This window comes from Saimiri boliviensis, chromosome 11 (genome assembly GCF_048565385.1).
Source record: "Saimiri boliviensis isolate mSaiBol1 chromosome 11, mSaiBol1.pri, whole genome shotgun sequence".
In the NCBI taxonomy this organism is placed as follows: domain Eukaryota; kingdom Metazoa; phylum Chordata; class Mammalia; order Primates; family Cebidae; genus Saimiri; species Saimiri boliviensis.
The window spans coordinates 44,644,962-44,664,858 of NC_133459.1; the positions used below are offsets into that span (position 1 = coordinate 44,644,962).

At 40.4% G+C, this 19,897-nt stretch overlaps 1 protein-coding gene and 1 pseudogene across 14 annotated transcripts in view; both read left to right on the forward strand.

The window, feature by feature from the left end:
* Positions 1–19,897, forward strand: part of MAST2 (microtubule associated serine/threonine kinase 2) — a 229,012-nt gene that overhangs the window by 38,353 nt on the left and 170,762 nt on the right. The window lies entirely within an intron of this gene.
* On the forward strand, positions 1,914–19,320 carry LOC141580243 (phospholipid-transporting ATPase ID pseudogene; annotated as a pseudogene).

A 19,897-nucleotide genomic window follows, 5' to 3' on the forward strand; every position in this document is an offset into this window, starting at 1 on the left:
TAATGGGATTGCAGGCGTGAGCCACTTTGCTTGGCCTTGCCAATCTGTTTTCTAAAGTAGCTGTACCATTTTTGCATTTCTACCAGTATTTGCTCCACATCTTGTCAGTACTAGGTATTATCTTTTTTTTTTTGAGGTAGAGTTTCACTCTTGTTGCCAAGGCTGGAGTGCAATGGCACAATCTTGGCTCACTACAGCCTCCACCTCCTGGGTTTAAACCATTCTCCTCCTTCAGCCTCCCAAGTAGCTGAGATTGCAGATGTATGCTACCAGTTAATTTTTTAGTACAGACAGGGTTTCACCATGTTGGTCAGGCTGGTCTTGAACTCCTGACCTCATGACCCACTCGCCTCAGCCTCCCAAAGTGTTGGGATTACAGGTGTGAGCCACTGCACCTGGCTATCATTTTTAAAATTTTAGCCATATCAGTGGATTTGTAGGAGTATCTCATTGTGGCTTTAATTTGCATTTCTCTAATGATTAATGAGATTGAATATCTTTTTGTGTGCTTATTTGCTAATCATATATATTCTTTTTTTTTTTTTTTTGAGATGGAGTCTTGGTCTGTCACCCAGGCTCAGGTTGGAGTGCAGTGGCACGATTTTGGCTCACTGTAACCTCTGCTTCCCAGGTTCAAGGCATTCTCCTGTCTCAGCCTCCTGAGTAGCTGGGATTACAGGCGCCTGCCACGACACCTAGCTAAGTTTTTGTATTTTTAGTAGAGACAGGGTTTCACCATGTTGGCCAGGCTGGTCTTGAACTCCTGACCTTGTGATTTGCCTACTTTGGCCTCCCAAAGTACTGGGATTATGGGTGTAAGCCACTGTGCCTGGCTACATCTGGCTAATTTTTGTTATTTTTATAGAGCTGGGGTTTCACCATGTTGCCCAGGCTGGTCTTGGACTCCTGTACTCAAGCAATCCTCCTGCCCTGGTCTCCCAAAATGCTGGCTTACAGGCGTGAGCCACTGTATCCAGTCTAGAAAGACTCATATCATGAAGATGTAAATTCTCTCCATTAAGCTGTAGATTTAATGCAGTCCCAGTCAAAACCCAGGTGGTATTTTTCAGAAAATATCAAGATAATTTCAAATGTATATTGAAATGCAAATAACCTAGAATAACCAAAACAATATTAAAAAGAAGACTGAAGTTAGAGGAATCAACCTTATTTTATGATGTTGTATAAAGGTACAGTAATCAGGTCAGTATGATTATTGGTATAAGGATAGATATGTAGATCAGTGGAATTCAGTAGACAAATGCGCCAAGGCAATTTACTGGGGGAAAAGGTAGTCTTTTTAACAAATGGTTGTTGAAACAATTCACATAAAAATATCAACCTCAACACTTACCTCATGCTATAGAAAAATAAAGTGACCAAATGTAAGAGCTTAAGTCATAAACTGTATAAAGGAAAACAGGAGAAAATTTTTGTGATTTTAGGTGAGGCAAAGGTTTCTTGGAGTGAAAAAAGCATGACCTATAAAAGGAAAAAAATTGGCTTTTATCAGAAGAAAATTTTTTGCTTGTGAGTATTCATTTATTCATTTTTAATGGGATAGGAACAAATTGAAGTTTATCTACAAGGGAGTGGAATGATGAATAATACTTGTGTTAAAGGGTTATTAAATAACAGGTTTTGTTGTCTGTTTGGGTTTTAATACGTATCACTACCTTTTACCTTTGGAGGTAGAAATCTAGAAGTCATGATGAGTGATATTTGCATATAACTCCCGTGGGTTTACCCATTAATTTATACTTTTTAAATTCCTACTCAATAAAATATATTTAAATGAAATCATTCTGAATGCCTTCTACTTTATAGAAGTAAATACAAGTTAGGCTGTACGCTCGTGTTCCACATCCTACTCCTATCACTTAGTAATCATATGACTCTTTGCAAATGTCTTTTTTTTTTTTTTTGAGACGGAGTTTTGCTCTTGTTACCCATGCTGGAGTGCAATGGCGCGATCTCGGCTCACCGCAACCTCCGCCTCCTGGGGTCAGGCAATTCTCCTGCCTCAGCCTCCTGAGTAGCTGGGATTACAGGCACGCGCCACCATGCCCAGCTAATTTTTTGTATTTTTAGTAGAGACGGGGTTTCACCGTGTTGACCAGGATGGTCTCGATCTCTTGACCTCGTGATCCACCCGCCTCGGCCTCCCAAAGTGCTGGGATTACAGGCTTGAGCCACCGCGCCCGGCCGCAAATATCTTTAAGCCTCTGCTTTCTCATCCTTAAAATCAAAGTAATGATAAGACTTTCTTCATGGATTTTTTAGGATGAGATGAGACAATCCATGTAAAATAACATAGTGTCAGATTTGTAGTTAAATTTAGAGGCAGCCTAAAGCTGCCTTTCTACATAATGAACTATAACCTAATTTAATATGTAAACTACCTGCAGCCTAACCTGAGAGTAGTATATTCTTGTAACAAGTAGCTGAGTCTCAGTCAAGCATAACAGGCAAATTTTCAGCCAATCATATAGACTGTATTGCCAAAACACGTTCAAATAAGGCAAACACCTGAATTACAGCCAATCAGTCTCCTTCTGTATGCCATTTCTGTTTCTCTGGCTATAAATATAACCTGAATGCATTGGGGGATGGAACATTCTGAACTGTATTTAGTACTGAGTGGTAACTGGTTCATTAATCTCTTTACTTTTTTGCGGCGGGGTCTTGCTTAGACACCCAGGTTGGAGTGCAGTAAGTAGCACAGCTCACTGCAGCCTGGATCTCTGGGGCTCAAGTCATGCTTATGCCTCAGGCTGCTCTCTCCTTTATCTTTCCCAGTAGCTGAGACCACCGTTTTCATTTTCTTATTATTTGTAATGGCGGGGGGGCGGGTGTAGGGGCCCCCTGTGCTGCCCAGGCTGGTCTCAAACTTCTGGGCTCAAAGCAGTCCTCCAGTCTCTGCCTCTACCTCCCAAAGTGCTGGAATTGCAGGGGTGAGCCACCACACCTGGTGAATCTGTCTTTTGCTCAATTAAATCATTAAATTTAATTCATCTTAGGTTTTTCTTTTAACAGTGTGAACAAAATATGTATTTTTTTCTTTTTATTAAGTACTTCAAGTAGTTATTAGTAGCAGTAATACCATAAGAAATATTGTATATATTTCCTTTTTTTTTGAGATGGAGTTTCGTTCTTGTTACCCAGGCTGGAGTGCAATGGCGCGGTCTCAGCTCACCACAACCTCCGCCTCCTGGGTTTAGGCAATTCTTCTGCCTCAGCCTCCTGAGTAGCTGGGACTACAGGCACGTGCCACCATGCCCAGCTAATTTTTTTTTGTATTTTTAGTAGAGACGGGGTTTCACCATGTTGACCAGGATGGTCTCGATCTCTTGACCTCGTGATCCACCCACCTTGGCCTCCCAAAGTGCTGGGATCACAGGCTTGAACCACCGTGCCTGGCCTATTGTATATATTTCTTACCGTATAGGCCAGGCGCAGTGGCTCGTGCCTGTAATCTGAGCACTTTGGGAGGCCAAGGCGGGAGGATCATGAGGTCAGGAGATTGAGACCATCCTGGCTAACATGGTAAAATCCTGTCTCTACTAAAAATTAGCTGGGTGTGGTGGTGGACACCTGTAATCCCAGCTACTTGGGAGGCTGAGGCAGGAAAATTGCTTGAAACCGGGAGGCAGAGGTTGCAGTGAGCTGAGATAGTGCCACTGCATTCCAGCCTGGGCAACAGAGCAAGATTCTGTCTCAAAAAAAAATTTTTACTGACAGCAGTGTAGGTTCAGAAAGAACAGTTTTATTAGATAGAACACTGTAGCAGAGTGCGGTACAATGCTTCATTCAGCAAGAGAGGACTGAGTGTGTTGCAGTAGATTTTCCTTAGGGGTATTTATGGACCTTAAAGCAGGACCTTAAGGATAATTTGGACCATATTAGTTACGTAGGTCATGATAAATCATTACATTTGTAGACATTTGGGTGCTTTGATGTCAGCAAGGGTTGCACAATGAGTTTCGACATGCATGCATTCTGGAGATGTATAGAAATTCTAGTTGCTTATAAATTTTTGGGAAAGAAGCCTGGTACCAGATGTTGGCTTTAGATAATAGAGAAGTCTAATTACTTTTGAATTTTTCAGATAAGGAGTTTTGCCTCTGGATGATCTGCTTGGTTGCCATTAGGTGATCTTTGTATGTATTCTTCCATGTTGAACTCCCAGGCTCAAGTGATCCACCCTCATTGGCCTCCCTAAGTACTGGGATTATAGGAATGAGCCACTGGACCTGGCTAGTACTTTTATCTGAAACTGAGAATACAAGAAAAGGAACCGGTTTTGGGGAGAAAATTAATGAGTTTGATTCTCAGATGATGACAGCTAATCTGGTGTACATATCCTTTTAAAAATAATTATTGATAAGAAATTTACATAACAAAAATCAACCATTTAAAAATGAACAATTCAGTGGCATTTAGTACATACATTCACAGTGTTGTAAAACTACCACCTCTATCTATTTGCCAAACCTGTCTGTTACTCTGAATTTAAACCTTTTATCCATTAAGCCCTTTCTCTTCATTCCCCCTTCCATACAATCTGCATCTCTATGGATTTCTCTACTCTGGATATTTTATATAAACAGCATTATACATATGCAACCTTATTAGCATAATGTTTGGATGTTCTTTCACATTCTAGCATATATTAGTACTTTATTCCTTCTTTTGGTTGAATAATATCTCATTGTATACGTCTAACACAACTTTCTGTCCATTAATGGACATTGGGTTGTTCCACCTTTTGGATACTGTGGCTATGAATATATGTGTACATGTACTTGAGTACCTGTCTTCAGTTCTTTTAGGGATATACTTAGGGGTGAAATCATAAAGACATATGGTAATTTAACTTTTTGAGGAATTACCAAACTGTTTTCCATGGTAGCTAGCCATTTTACAGTCCTACTAGCAGTGTACCGAAGGCTTCAGTTTCTCTATATCGTTGTCAACTTGTTATATTCCATTAAGAAAATTATTGTTTAATTATACTATCCTGGTGTGTATGAAGTGGCATCTCATTGTGGTTTTGATTTGCAGTGCTGTAGTGACTAATGATGTCGAGCATCTTTTCATGTGCTTTTTGGGCATTTATATATCTTGTTTAGAAAAATATCTGTACAAGTTCTTTGCCCATTTTTAATTGAATTGTTTTTTTGTTGTTGAGTTTTAAAAGTTTGTTATATATTCTGGATATTAGACCCTTAGTTTTATGATTTGGAAATATTTTCTCCCATTCTGTATGTTATCTTTTTAGTTTGTTGATAATGTCCTTTGATGTTTAAAAACGCCCTTGTTGAAGTCTAACTTATCTGTGTTTTTCTGTTGCTGCTTATGCTTTTGGTTTCATATCTAAGAATCCATTGCCAGCTCAAAGGTTATAATTTACCTCTATGTTTTCTTCTATGAATTTTATGGGTTTACCTCTTCTGTTTACTTCATTGACTCATTTTGAATTAGTTTTTATATTCAGTGTGAGGTAAGAGTTTATTTTTTTTGCATGTGGATATCCACTTTTTAGGTGTCTTTCCAACAGTTAGATGTACAGAGTAAAGTAGAACAGTTTAGAGCTATACTTGCAGACTTGGAAGCTGCGGATTAAATCACCATGGGAGAGAGTACAGAGAAAGAAAAGGAATGTAGGAGAGCATGAAAAAATTACATGTGAAAGGGTAAATAGTGTTAGACACTGAAGTATTCAACTTAGTAAGAACTATTGCAGTTTAGATAAAGTGCCTTCACTGCCTGTTAACTTGAGAATTGCTGTCCTTTTCACTCTTGGTTTTTCTTTTTGTAAGAGGAACTTGTTTCTAATGCCATCTAGCGTCTTTTTAAAGGTATATGAGTAAGGTTAAGAGGTTTTAAAATAAAAGTTATGAAATTTCATGAGATTTGAGCAGTTTATTAGCAGTCTTAGCTTACTCTCAAGAGCATTCTTAAGAGACAAATAAAAGAACACATTAATTGCTTTGCCTGAATAAATTTGCAGCTGAATTTCATCTCTTTTGTTAATTTGTAAAGAATTTAAGATATATAACCTTAAAAATAGTGGCATCTGAATTTTTTTTCTTATCTTGAATTTGTCTTAGAGAAATTATAGACAGTTTTACTTAATTTTTTTCTTTTTGAGACAGGGTTTTGCTCTGTCACCAAGGCTGGAGTGCAGTGGTGCACCCTTGACTCACTGTAGCCTCAACCTCCTAGGCTCAGGTGATTCTCCTGCCTCAGCCTCCTGAGTAGCTGGGACTACAGGCATGGGCGACCATGCCTGGCTAATTTTTATTTTTATTTATTTTAAAATTTTTATTTATTTATTTATTTAGAGACAGAGTTTCACTCTTGTAGCCCAGGCTGGAGTGCAGTTGCGCAATCTCAGCTCACTGCAACCTCCACCTCCCAGGTTCAAGTGATTCTCCTGCTTCAGCCTCTGAAGTAGCTGGGATTACAGGTGCCTGCCACCATGCCTGGACACTTTTTGTATTTTTTTAGTAGAGACAGGGTTTCACCATGTTGGCCAGGCTGGTCTTGAACTCCTGACCTCGTGATCCACCTGTCTCAGCCTCCCAAAGTGCTGGGATTATGGGCGTGAGCCACCATGCCTGGCCAGAATGGCTATTGTTAAAAGGTGAAAAAATAACAGATTTTGCCAAGGTGGCAGTGAAAAGGGAACACTTACACACTGTTGGTGGGAGTGTAAATTAGTTCAACCATTGGGGAAAGCAGTGTGGGGATTCCTCAGAGAGCTTAAAAGCAGAACTGCCATTTGACCCAGCAATCCCATTACTTGTTATATACCCAGAGGAATGTAAATTAATCTGCTATAAAGACACAGGTACACAAATGTTCGTTGTAGCACTGTTCACAATAGCAAAGACATAGAATCAGCCTAAATGCCTATCAGTGACAGACTGGATAAAGAAAATGAGGTCCAGATACACCATAGAATACTATACAGCCATGACAAAGAATGAGATTATTTCTTTTTTAGGAATATGGATGGAACTGGAAGCTATTATCCTAGGCAAATTAATGCAGGAACAGAAAACCAAATACCACATGTTCTCACTTATAAATGGGAGTTGAATGATTGAGTACTCATGAACACAAAGAAGGGAATAATAGACACTGGAGAGTAGAGACTGGGAGGAGAAAATTAACTATCAGGTACTAGGCTTAATACCTAGGTGATGAAACAACCTGTACAACAAACCCCCATGACACAAGTTGACCTACATAACAGACCTTCACATGTACCCACTCCGAAACCCTGAATCTAAACTTTTTTTAAAAAAGTAATTAAGGATAATTCTTTAGCTTTACATTAATGGTGAGTGTTGAAAGTTGTTTTATGTGTAATTACTTCAGGTCTTTTCATAGCACCCAAGACAGCCATCTTTTCCTCTGTTACTATTTCCCTGGGACTTGGGATTGTGTGATGGTTAATACTGCGTGTCAACTTGATTGGATCGAAGGATACAAAGTATTGATCCTGGGTGTGTCTGTGAGGATGTTGTCAAAGGAGATTAACATTTGAGTCTGTGGCCTGGGAAAGGCAGACCCATGCTTAATCTGGGTGGCCACCATCTAATCAGCTGCCAGCATGGCTAGAATATAAAGCAGGCAGAAAAAATATGAAAAGACTAGACTGGCCTAGCTTCCCAGCCTACATCTTTCTTCCATGCTAAGTGCCTCCTGCCCTCAAACATTGGACTCCCAAGTTCTTCAGTTTGGGAGTCTGACTGGCTCTCCTCAGTTTGCAGACAGCCTGTTGTGGGACCTTGTGATTGTGTGAGTTAATACCTACTAAACTTCCCTTTATATATATCTCTATCCTGTTAATTCTGTTTCCCTAGATAATCCTGGCTAATACAGATGGTATTGCTTCTGCTATGTCCTCTTTGTGTACTTTATGGTTTGTAAAGGAGCTTGAAAGAACAAAACTCTGTTTTCTTGGCCTGTTAACTCCTTATATCAGGTCTTATGTTCCTTGTTTTCACTATTTTTATGCAGTTAATATTATATGTGAGCCCACCATTTTAAAGTATTATACTGGTAACTATACATTATAAAAAAGAGTAAGATACATACCTCATAAGCTGCTTCATCTAGGTCTCTTTCTTCTTTTTGTCCTGTACTTTGCCTAAGCTTAATAAATCTTCTGCTTTTTTTCATTTTCTGCCTCAGGATTTCCTGATTGATATTTTATATTTGTGAATACATTTAACAGTTTAGGTACTTTAAAAAAAAACTCTCTTAGAGTGTTCATCTGATTTCTCATATTTGCAAAATTGTTTTACCCTATGAAGTGACATCTTTTTTAGCATATACTGTGGTGTCTTTCAGAGAGAGAGAGAGACCAGAGAGAAATCACAGTTTGTTACTGTGTTTAATGAGAGAGAATTGTCAGAAGAGTTAAGATATTCTGTCATTAATATATGTATCATATATATAATAAGCAGTTTATTAATAATGCAAACTCTGAAAGGTTAAACTGAATTTATTGTAGTTCATTTGGTTCTGTGATCCAATTGAAACCAATTTGCAAATTTTCAGCATAAATTACTTATTACATAGAAACGTTTATCTGTTTGCAGGACCTGGGAAATAATCTTGCAAGAATGTTGTAAAGTTAAATTGACCATGGATAGTACCAGTTCTAAAAAAGTTTTAAAAAGTAAATAAAAAAAGATAAAAGAGGCCGGGTGCAGTGGCTCACGCCTGTAATCCCAGCACTTTGGGAGGCCGAGGTGGGTGGATTACCTGAGGTCAGGAGTTTGAGACCAGTCTGACCAACATGGTGAAACCCCGTCTCTTAAAAAAAAAAAAAGTTTTAAAAAGTAGATAGTACCAGTTCTTTGGCAGAGAGATATAAGAGGGAGATAACATCAATATAATTGTAATTTTGAGGATAATATTGCTTAGATATACCTTTAAATTGGGGCCCTGGCATCTCTGGGCTGTAGGGTCCCTTTCTAAATCTTACCTGGTTTTTAAGTTAGTAATGAGAAATACTATATCCACATTGTTGTCTGGATTTTTATTCATTTAGCGGACTTATTTCTAGTTCCCATGAGGTATCAGTAATTGTGGTGAATGCAGGAGAAATTCTAAAATATAAGACATTGTTCTTGCTCTTAGGGAACTACTTAACTAGTAATTGTATGATTGCCATAATAGAGAACTGTATGAGGCATAATTTGGTCACAAAAGAAGTGCCATAATAGAGAACTGTATGAGGCATAATTTGGTCACAAAAGAAGCAGTAATCAGTTCTGGGTGTAAGTGTGATTTAAAAGCTCAATAATGATAATGCTTAAGCTGAGTTTTAAAGAATGATTAGAAGTGAACAGGGATGTCAGGAGTGTTTGTGAGGGAATCAATAAATTTTTGTAGGAAATGAAGGAAACCTTCGTGGAAGAGGCAGCATTTGAGCTGGGCTCTAAAGGATAAGGAAGATTCAGACAATGGAAGATTGAGCCTGGGTAAGGACTGGACCTTTCTGGAGTAGAGAACATGCAGTAAAGGTATGGTTGTTTAAAATCTTAGAAACAGCAGGTAGTTCATTGAGGCTGAAATATGGAGTTATTTACTCATGCTGTATATGGCAGTCATTCTGCCTAGTGCTGGCTGCATCTCAGTAAACAAAACAGACTCAGGCCTATCTTCGTGGAGCCTCAGGGAAGGAGTGGAATGGTAGATAAGATTGTGAATAGTAGGTTGAGTAGATAGGATTAAATAGTAAAGGAGTTTGAATATTAAGTGGAGGCATTAGGACTTAATTTTTAGGTAGGGAGGAGCCATGGAGGATTATTGAAATGGTTGAGAATGTTTGACTATGGCACTGAAGAGAGAGTAGAGTGGAGGGAATCTTGTTTAGAGGTGATAGCTGGAGTTAAAGGATAGTGTGTAGATAATAAATAAGTTGGCTGGTGAGGAGAGAGATCAGTCTGTTAAGTGCTCAGAGAATGTTTTTTTTTTTGAGACGGAGTCTCACTCTGTCACACAGTCTGGAGTGCAGTGGCGCAGTCTTGGCTCACTGCAACCTCTGCTTCCTGGGTTCAAGTGATTCTCCAGCCACAGCCTCCCGAGTAGCTGGGACTACAGGCACATGCCACCACGCCCGGCTAATTTTTTGTATTTTTAGTAGAGGCGGGGTTTCACCCTGTTAGCCTGGATGGTCTCGATTTCCTGACCTTGTGATCCGCTTGCCTTGGCCTCCCAAAGTATTGGGATTACAGGTGTGAGCCATTGAGCCAGGCCTAGAATGTTTTTTGATCTAGTGAGTGCTTTTGTCAGCTAGTGTTCTTTACTCTCTGGTTACCTTTCTTGCTTTCCTTATCAGTTGTCTCTTTTACTTTCATTTATTTACCCAGCCTTATTCTGTCCCTTTTTCCTAATTGACTCATTTATGAAATTTATTTTAGGTTATTGTCTGGGACTAATTAATAGTTATCTTTTGCCGGGCGCGGTGGCTCTAGCCTGTAATCCCAGCACTTTGGGAGGCCGAGGCGGGTGGATCACGAGGTCGAGAGATTGAGACCATCCTGGTCATCATGGTGAAACCCCGTTCTCTACTAAAAATACAAAAGCTGAGGCAGGAGAATTGCTTGAACCCAGGAGGCGGAGGTTGCGGTGAGCCGAGATCGCGCCATTGCACTCCAGCCTGGGTAACAAGAGCGAAAACTCCGTCTCAAAAAAAAAAAAATTGTTATCTTTTGCTTAGAAACCTCTAATGACTATTATGCTTAAAGGCTTGATATATCTCAGAGAATGATTCCATTAACCAAAAAACAAGAATATGGTAGTCAGGATAGATCTAGGAGAAAAAGAGCTCTAAGTTTGAGGTGTCTATATATTATACAGATGGTTGACTAGTAAGCATTTGTGTTTAGAGCTCAGGAAATTTGTGCTAGAGATGTAGATTTAAGAGTCAAAGATTCATCAGTATGAAAATGATAGTTGAAGCTATGAATGTGGATGAGTTCACTCAAGGAAGAACATGGAGGGATTAAAAAACAAGGACAAACTTTTGGGGGAACACTTCTGTTAGATGGTGATCTTCTTTAGGACAGAGATTGTGTGTTTTTCAATTTAATAAACCTTTTTTGACTCCTATATGCCAGGCACTGGGTGCACAGAGAAGAATAAAATGTGATCTTTGTGCTTAGCAAGATCCCAGGCTTTCAGGATGAAGAGAGATGTGTAGTCAGCAGTGCAGAGCAAAAGATACTCTAGGGCAGGCGTTACTAAACTTTTTACACAGGGGGCCAGTTCACTGTCCCTCAGACCGTTGGAGGGCCGCCACATACTGTGCTCCTCTCACTGACCACCAATGAAAGAGGTGCCCCTTCCTGAAGTGTGACGGGGGGCCGGATAAATGGCCTCAGGGGGCCGTATGTGGCCTGCGGGCCAGGCCATAGTTTGGGGACGCCTGCTCTAGGGGATGAAGATAAGCTGATTCTTGCATTTTCAGTATTGGTCCCATTACTATCCTCAGTATGATTGGATAGTTAGCTTTTTTGCTCTTATAAGGAGTGTAATCAGTTTGTGGAACGTTTTATATTGCCGTATTTAAAGAAGAAACCAACTAGTCCCTTCAACAAATTAGTTGCTTTATGTGTATATTGTCCTTGATTATATTTTTTTTGTAGACGAATATTATCAAATATAATAAAAAGCATGTTTGCCACTATGCTTTAAATGAAAATGCCTGGAGAATTGTGAGTAGGAAGATGTTTATTGAAACATACCATATAATTGCTTTTAATGGGTGATAAGAATTGATTCCCCTGCCCTCTTTTATTCTTTTGGCAACATTATTTAGCATTAGTACTTCTTACTAGTGTGTATCGGCATTGTTGACTATAGAGGGGTTTTTTTTCCCTTGTGGAATTTACAGCTTCATGGAGTGTCAGATATTAACAAATTTTCTAAGGAATAAGTTAAAGTCAGCATTTATATAATTATATAGCTGTAAATAGCAATGAAAGATTGAAGTTATATCAGCGCTATCAAAGAACCACACAGTATTTAAGATGTATCATACTACAAATAAAAATGAATCTGGGTGTTTCTTTAAACTGGTATTTCTGTATGAAATTATGGTCCATCTCTTCTGTACAGCTACTTGTGTTCTGCATTAATATTTATGACAGTAAAACTGAGACATTTTATTGTGTATTCTGTAGTTTTTCAGTTTAGGTTCCTGATTATGAATGCAAATATGAATTGCCATATTGTACCTATTAAAGAAATTGATGGGCATCTAATCTAGCCTTGTCACTTTGACTGATTCTAGCTCCCATGATCAGCTTATGGTAGCAGTCTGTTAGCTGCATTGTGTTGAAGGGCCTCAGCTGTTTTCTCTTTAGCACAATTGTTGACGTAAATGAGAAGCCTGGCTCATTGGCATTTTAGAATATCAGTTTCATGGAGAAAAGAATAACATGCCTTGAACATAGGATACACAATCCTTTTTGTGCTTAAAGTGTCATATTAGAAAACTCTTTAGATTTATATTTGGTATTGTTTTACTTGGCACTTGCCTATTTCTTATAGAGAATAGCTTAAGAATAGTCATATCCTCCCCTTAGAAGTAATGAAGACATTTACTAGTATTTCCATATCAACTAGCATTGTTTGTAGTAGAACCAGCTATTTACGGCATGATTAAAAGTGTAACATTTGTGAGGTTATATCCTATGTGCTAGGGACTATGCTGAGTATTTTGAGATGTAGTAATTGATTTTCTGCTTTTATTAGCCCCATGAAATAGGGTTGGTTACTCAATTAATGTGTAAGTGGAGGAAATGGAGGTTCAAAGAAGTTATGCAATTTGCCCAGGTTCACACAGATAGTTCATGATAGAAGTATGGTTTCAGTCTGAATCTCTTATACAGAGTGTTCTTAATCCATCTGATGATGTGTTTGTCATTATTTTGTAATCACTTTATCTGGGAAACTTCTGTCTTGATTTCACTTAAACTACTGTTGAGAAATTGTAGAGACACTTCTTCAGTGTTCTGACAACTCCTTTTTTCATCTAAAACCATATAGAAAAAAGATCGAATGTTAGAGCAAAGTGGATTAAACTAGGCATCGTGTATTTTTATTTGTCAAAACTAGCAACCCTAAACAGGAAGGAACCTCAGAGCAGTAGACTAAAGGGACCTGGTTGGCGTTCAAATTTTGCTGCAAATTGGAATCACCTGGGAGTCTTTTTTTTTTTTTTGAGACGGAGTTTCGAGCCAATGATGTCAGCATGATCAAAACAACTCACATTGGTGTGGGCATCAGTGGGCAGGAGGGGATCCAGGCTGTCCTGGCCTCCGATTACTCCTTCTCCCAGTTCAAGTTCCTGCAGCGCCTCCTGCTGGTGCATGGGCGCTGGTCCTACCTGAGAATGTGCAAGTTTCTTTGCTATTTCTTCTACAAAAATTTTGCTTTCACCATGGTCCACTTCTGGTTTGGCTGCTTCTGCGGCTTCTCAGCCCAGACTGTCTATGACCAGTATTTCATCACCCTGTATAACATCGTGTACACCTCCCTGCCAGTCCTGGCTATGGGAGTCTTTGATCAGGATGTCCCTGAGCAGCGGAGCATGGAGTACCCTAAGCTGTATGAACCGGGCCAGCTGAACCTTCTCTTCAACAAGCGGCAGTTCTTCATCTGCATCGCCCAGGGCATCTACACCTCCGTGCTCATGTTCTTCATTCCTTACGGGGTGTTTGCCGAGGCCACCCGGGATGATGGCACCCAGCTGGCTGACTACCAGTCCTTTGCAGTCACTGTGGCCACATCACTGGTCATCGTGGTTAGTGTGCAGATTGGGCTGGACACAGGCTACTGGACGACCATCAACCACTTCTTCATCTGGGGCAGCCTTGCTGTTTACTTTGCCATCCTCTTTGCCATGCACAGCAATGGGCTCTTTGACATGTTTCCCAACCAGTTCTGGTTTGTGGGGAATGCCCAGAACACCTTGGCCCAGCCGACGGTGTGGCTGACCATCGTGCTCACCACTGTCGTCTGCATTATGCCTGTGGTTGCCTTTCGATTCCTCAGGCTCAGCCTGAAGCCAGATCTCTCCGACACGGTCCGCTACACCCAGCTGGTGAGGAAGAAGCAGAAGGCCCAGCATCGCTGCATGCGGCGGGTTGGCCGCACAGGCTCCCGGCGCTCCGGCTACGCCTTCTCCCACCAGGAGGGCTTTGGGGAGCTCATCATGTCCGGCAAGAACATGCGGCTGAGCTCCCTCGCGCTCTCCAGCTTCACCACCCGCTCCAGCTCCAGCTGGATTGAGAGCCTGCGCAGGAAGAAGAGTGACAGTGCCAGTAGCCCCAGTGGCAGTGCCAACAAGCCCCTCAAGGGCTGAAGGCCGAGGATGGATGCCCTGTGCCAGTGACCAGAGCACCCAGGGCTGGCCAGTCACTGAGGGAACAGTGTCTCCGAACTGCTGGTCCTCACTCCTTGCCTCCCGTCCTCCCTGGTAGACTCTGTCCTGCTGGTCCCGCCACGCGTGGCTGGGGCATCCATCCCCAGCTGCAGGCCCTTCCACCAGCTGGGGAGCTAGAGGGAGCAGGCCCAAGGGCAGAGCAGAGGCCAAGGCACGGGGAGCCAGCCCTAGTTGGGGACCAGATGTGGAACCAAAAATGAGAAAAAACTGTGAGAGACTGCGTCTGCCCCTGCCCTGCCTGGGACCCACAGGGAGACTATAATCTCCTTATTTTTTTACTCCTACTCCCCAGAGGGGCCCTAGTGCCCCTGTTCCTGAATTACACAAGAATGTACCATGCCGGGGGGGAAAAAAAAAAAAAAAAGACGGAGTTTTGCTCTTGTTACCCAGGCTGGAGTGCAATGGCGCGATCTCGGCTCACCGCAACCTCCGCCTCCTGGGTTCAGGCAATTCTCCTGCCTCAACCTCCTGAGTAGCTGGGATTACAGGCACGCACCACCATGCCAAGCTAATTTTTTGTATTTTTAGTAGAGACGGGGTTTCACCATGTTGACCAGGATGGTCTCGATCTCTTGACCTCGTGATCCACCCATCTTGGCCTCCCAAATTGCTGGGATTACAGACTTGAGCCACCGCGTCCCGCCATCTGGGAGTCTTTAAAAAAAAAAAAAAAACTGGCGCCTGACTCCCAGTCCCAAATTTAATTGGTATGGGGTGTCCCTAGCAGACTCAGTTTGTGATGTTGAGATGATATGGTTTTAAGTCACCTGCACCAGATATGAAATCATCCATCAAGTATTGTTTATTAGGTGTCAACTATATTTAATCACTATAGTTTTTGCCAACAAAGGCTAAGCGGAGAATCAAATATTTATATATTCATTTAGATTGTAATTTCTAAATTGGAGTATGTGATGAATATACATGGAAAGCTAATCAACCATTATTGGTCATGGAGTACAACATGATAATAGGGTTCCCCATATCCTTATCTGAAAACCTTGAAGGGAGATACATTTTAGAATTCAGAATTCTTTTGAACTTTAGAAAGAATGAAGTACATATACAATATATTACTTAACACCTTTAACAGGCAATAAGGCAGTACCAAGTAATCAAACAATGCTGTTTCTGAAGCAAAATATACGAATATTTATGCATAGTGGGATAAATATTAAATAGTCTTAGGTCAATTTTGTTGCTAAATTTATTTTAGCATCAAAATTGCTTGAAAAAAGATTTTTAAAAACAGCTTTTTAGATTTTGGAATTGGGGCTAAAGGATTATGAACCTGCATATTGCCGAATGACTGGTTACATAGATTATATAGTATACTTAAAGAATTTGGAAAACTAGAAATCTTTGGGGTACAACAGGTAAGGAAAAAATGGCATCAGGAAATAAAATAAGCTAGATCTTGGAGAATGGACAGAATCTGAATAGCTAGAAAGAATTTGAGGATATCTGTCTTGTGGGAATAGCTAGGATAAGAACAGTGGGCTAAGATGAGATAAACCGAGTTTTGAGACCTGATTTTGTTGCTAATAGTTTTGTGACCTTGAGCATACAGACCTTTCTTTTTTTCTTCTTTTTACTTCTTTTCCTTTCTTCCTTCTTCCTTCTACTTTCATCTTATTCCCTTCCCTCCTTTTCTCTCTTGGCTCCATTCCCTGCTTTCTGCTTTTCCTTCCTTTCCTTTTCTTCTCTTACCACTTAATGTTATTCTTTTATAAAAGAAATATGATGTTTGTGAAGTACCTTGCACACTATTAGGCATGGAGGGTCCTAGTAAATGGTGGTTATTGTTTTAAAAGCACTTGACATTTAAAAAAGGGTCTCATGTAATTTCTCTTATTCTTCAAGGCAACTTGCTAAGTAACATACTTAATTGTTATCTCTGATTTATAAATGAGGAAACTAACATATTGAGAATGTATTATTCAATGTGAAATTACTAATGAGTCATAGAATTGGGATGCCAATGCTTTCTGTGTTCTGTCACAAATCCCTGGACAAAGTGTTCCTTTCCCTTTTCCATCTATCATTTCAAGAGGTTCTCAAAATATTCTTTGGCATCAGCTGGGCAGGGCTATGTGATTATGGTAATATTAACATTAGCTGTTGACTAGAATTTTCTGATTAGATCACCCCTGCATAGGCAGCCTTCTGTCTTAATGAAGGTGGTGTCAGTCCTTAAAGGCAGCATTTGGAGGTTAGAAAGTGAGGCTAGGAAAGAATCAGGATATCATGTAAAAGTGTAAAAGTCTAAGTTTCACCTCAAAACTAGATTTCATTGGATAAAGATGCCAAATGATAGTCATCAGCAAGTATAAATGGTTCTGATATTGTTTGAAATTCTAATTATGTATACTTTTCTGATCCTGCTGTGGGCCTGAGTTTTTGAAAGCAGAAAGGAAGATGATTTCCCTTCGTAATGAAAAAGAGTACACAATTTATATCATAGGAGCTCACTGTGCTGGAAAGACAGTCTTCATGTTTTCACTAAGTAGATTTAGAGCCTTCTGTACCCTGTTAGGGTTGGTGCTGAGGCTTAGGTGGCTCACAGAGTAGTATTTCCCACCATTCCTCAAGGCAGATATACCTAACACTGTCATCAGCTTTCCAAACTGTGTGGATTTACATAAGGAAGAATAGAAAAGTAATTTCTCTAGCCTGAACTGTTCTAGTAGCTTCTTATTTAATCTTTCCACATCCACTTGACCTATTTGCAAATCATTCTCCACAACATAGCCATTTAGAAAACTGTATGTCAGTTCACGCAATTCTCTTGCTTAAAAATACCCAGCAGCTTCCCATTACACACACTGTAAAATCTATACTTGGTATAATGGCCTACCAGGTACCACTGTGATCTGGTCTATATTTACTTTTCTGAATTCATCTTATACAATATGCTCCCTTCTTACTGTATTCTATCGGTATTAGTCTCTTGTTTATTCCATGAGTATTACGTGCTTGCTCTCACCACAAAAAGTCTTCGCAGTTTGTTTTCCCCATAACCTGATATGCTCTGTTTCCTGATCTTTTCATGACTGATTCTACTTTTCAGATTTCAATTGAAATGTCATTATTCCTCCTTCCCTGTCACACACTGTTTTCTTCATAGCAGTTATCAGTATTTGTACTTATATTTTTATTCACTTTTTATGTTTATGTTTGAAAGAGGTCTTATATTTGTCTTGTTTTCACAACTAGTATAGGATCTGGCATTGAATTAAGGGACATTTTAGATTTTATATTAAAGCTTTTTTTTTTTTTGAGACGGAGTTTCGCTCTTGTTACCCAGGCTGGAGTGCAATGGCGCGATCTCGGCTCACCGCAACCTCCGCCTCCTGGGTTCAGGCAATTCTCCTGTCTTAGCCACCCAAGTAGCTGGGATTACAGGCACGTACAACCATGCCCAGCTAATTTTTTGTGTTTTTTAGTAGAGACGGGGTTTCACCTTGTTGACCAGGATGGCCTCGATCTCTTGACCTCGTGATCCACCCACCTCGGCCTCCCAAAGTGCTGGGATTAGAGGCTTGAGCCACCGCGCCCGGCTATTAAAGCATTTTATTAAAATAATTTGTGCAGACTGTGATGGCATATTTGAAATTCCGTCTTCTTTAAAATAAAAAAAAAAGATGCTATGAACATGCGTGCACTATTCTTTGTATGGACATACAATTTGTTTTCTCTTAGATAAATACCCACGAGTGGAATGGTGGGATCCTATATATGATAGTTATATGTTAAGTTTTTAAGTAGCTACCAAAGTGTTGTCAAGTAATTTTTATTTTTCCAATGGCTAATGATCTTGAGCATCTTTTCATGTATCTGCCATTCAGATGACTGCTTTGGAGACGTGCTTGTTTAAATCTTTTGCCCAAGCTTTAATTGGGTTGTTTATCTTATTGTTAAGTTTTTTTTTTTTTTTTTTTTGAGACGGAGTTTCACTCTTGTTACCCAGGCTGGAGTGTAGTGGTGCAATCTCGGCTCACCGCAACCTCCGCCTCATGGGTTCAGGCAATCCTCCTGCCTTAGCCTCCTGAGTAGCTGGGATTACAGGCACGCGCCACCATGCCCAGCTAATGTTTTGTATTTTTAGTAGAGACGGGGCTTCACCACGTTGACCAGGATGGTCTTGATCTCTTGACCTCGTGATCCACCTGCCTTGGCCTCCCAAAGTGCTGGGATTACAGGCTTGAGCCACTGTGCCTGGCCTTATTGTTAAGTTTTGAGAATTCTTTGTATATTCTGGATGCAAGTTCTCTTTGTCAGATATGACTTGCAAATATTTCCTCTAACACTGTGTGGCTTGTTTTCATTTTCTAATGTGTTCAAATATTGAAGTTCAGTTTATCAGTTTTTTCTTTTCTTTTCTTTTCTTTTTTTTTTTTTTTTGAGACGGCGTTTCGCTCTTGTTACCCAGGCTGGAGTGCAATGGCGCAATCTCTGCTCACCGCAACCTCCGCCTCCTGGGTTCTGGCAATTCTCCTGCCTCAGCCTCCTGAGTAGCTGGGATTACAGGCACGCGCCACCATGCCCAGCTAATTTTTTGTATTTTTAGTAGAGACGGGGTTTCACCATGTTGACCAGGATGGTCTTGATCTGTTGACCTCGTGATCCACCCGCCTCGGCCTCCTACAGTGCTGGGATTACAGGTGTGCACCACCGCGCCCGATCCTAGTTTTTTCTTTTATGGATTGTGCTTTTGATATGTTCCAAAAAATCTTTGCCTAATGAAGATCACAGATGTTTTCTTCTAGTATTGTTATAGTTGTAGGTTCTATATTTAGGCATATGATTTATTTGGAGTTAATTTTTATATATAATGTGAAATGGAGATTTAAGTTTATATATATATATAAAAGATGGGGTTTCACCATGTTGGTCAGGCTGGTCATGAACTCCTGACCTCAGGTGATCTGCCCACCTCCAAAGTGCTTGGATTACAGGCACTCCAAAGTGTTTGGATTATGAGCCACCACGCCCAGCCTAAATTTATATTTTTTGCATGTAGGTATCCAGTTGTTCCAACACTATTTGTATATATGTATGTATGTATTTACTTATTTTAGATACAGGGTTTTACTTTGTCACCAATGCTGGAGTGCAGTGGCACAATCATAGCTCACTGTAGCCTTAAACTCCTGGTCTCAAGCAATATTTCTGCTTCAGCCTTCAGAGTAGCTAGGACTGCAGGCACCTGCCAGCACACCTGGGTAATTTTGTGGAAATACCCAGCATGCCTGGGTATTTTGTAGAGACAGGATCTCCCTAGGTTGGCATGGCTGATTTCAAAATTCCTGACCTCAAGTATCTTCCCACCTCAGCCTTCCAGAGTGCTAGGATTACAGATGTGATCCACCATACCTGGCCCCAATACTATTTGTTGAAAGGATGGTCATTTTTCAC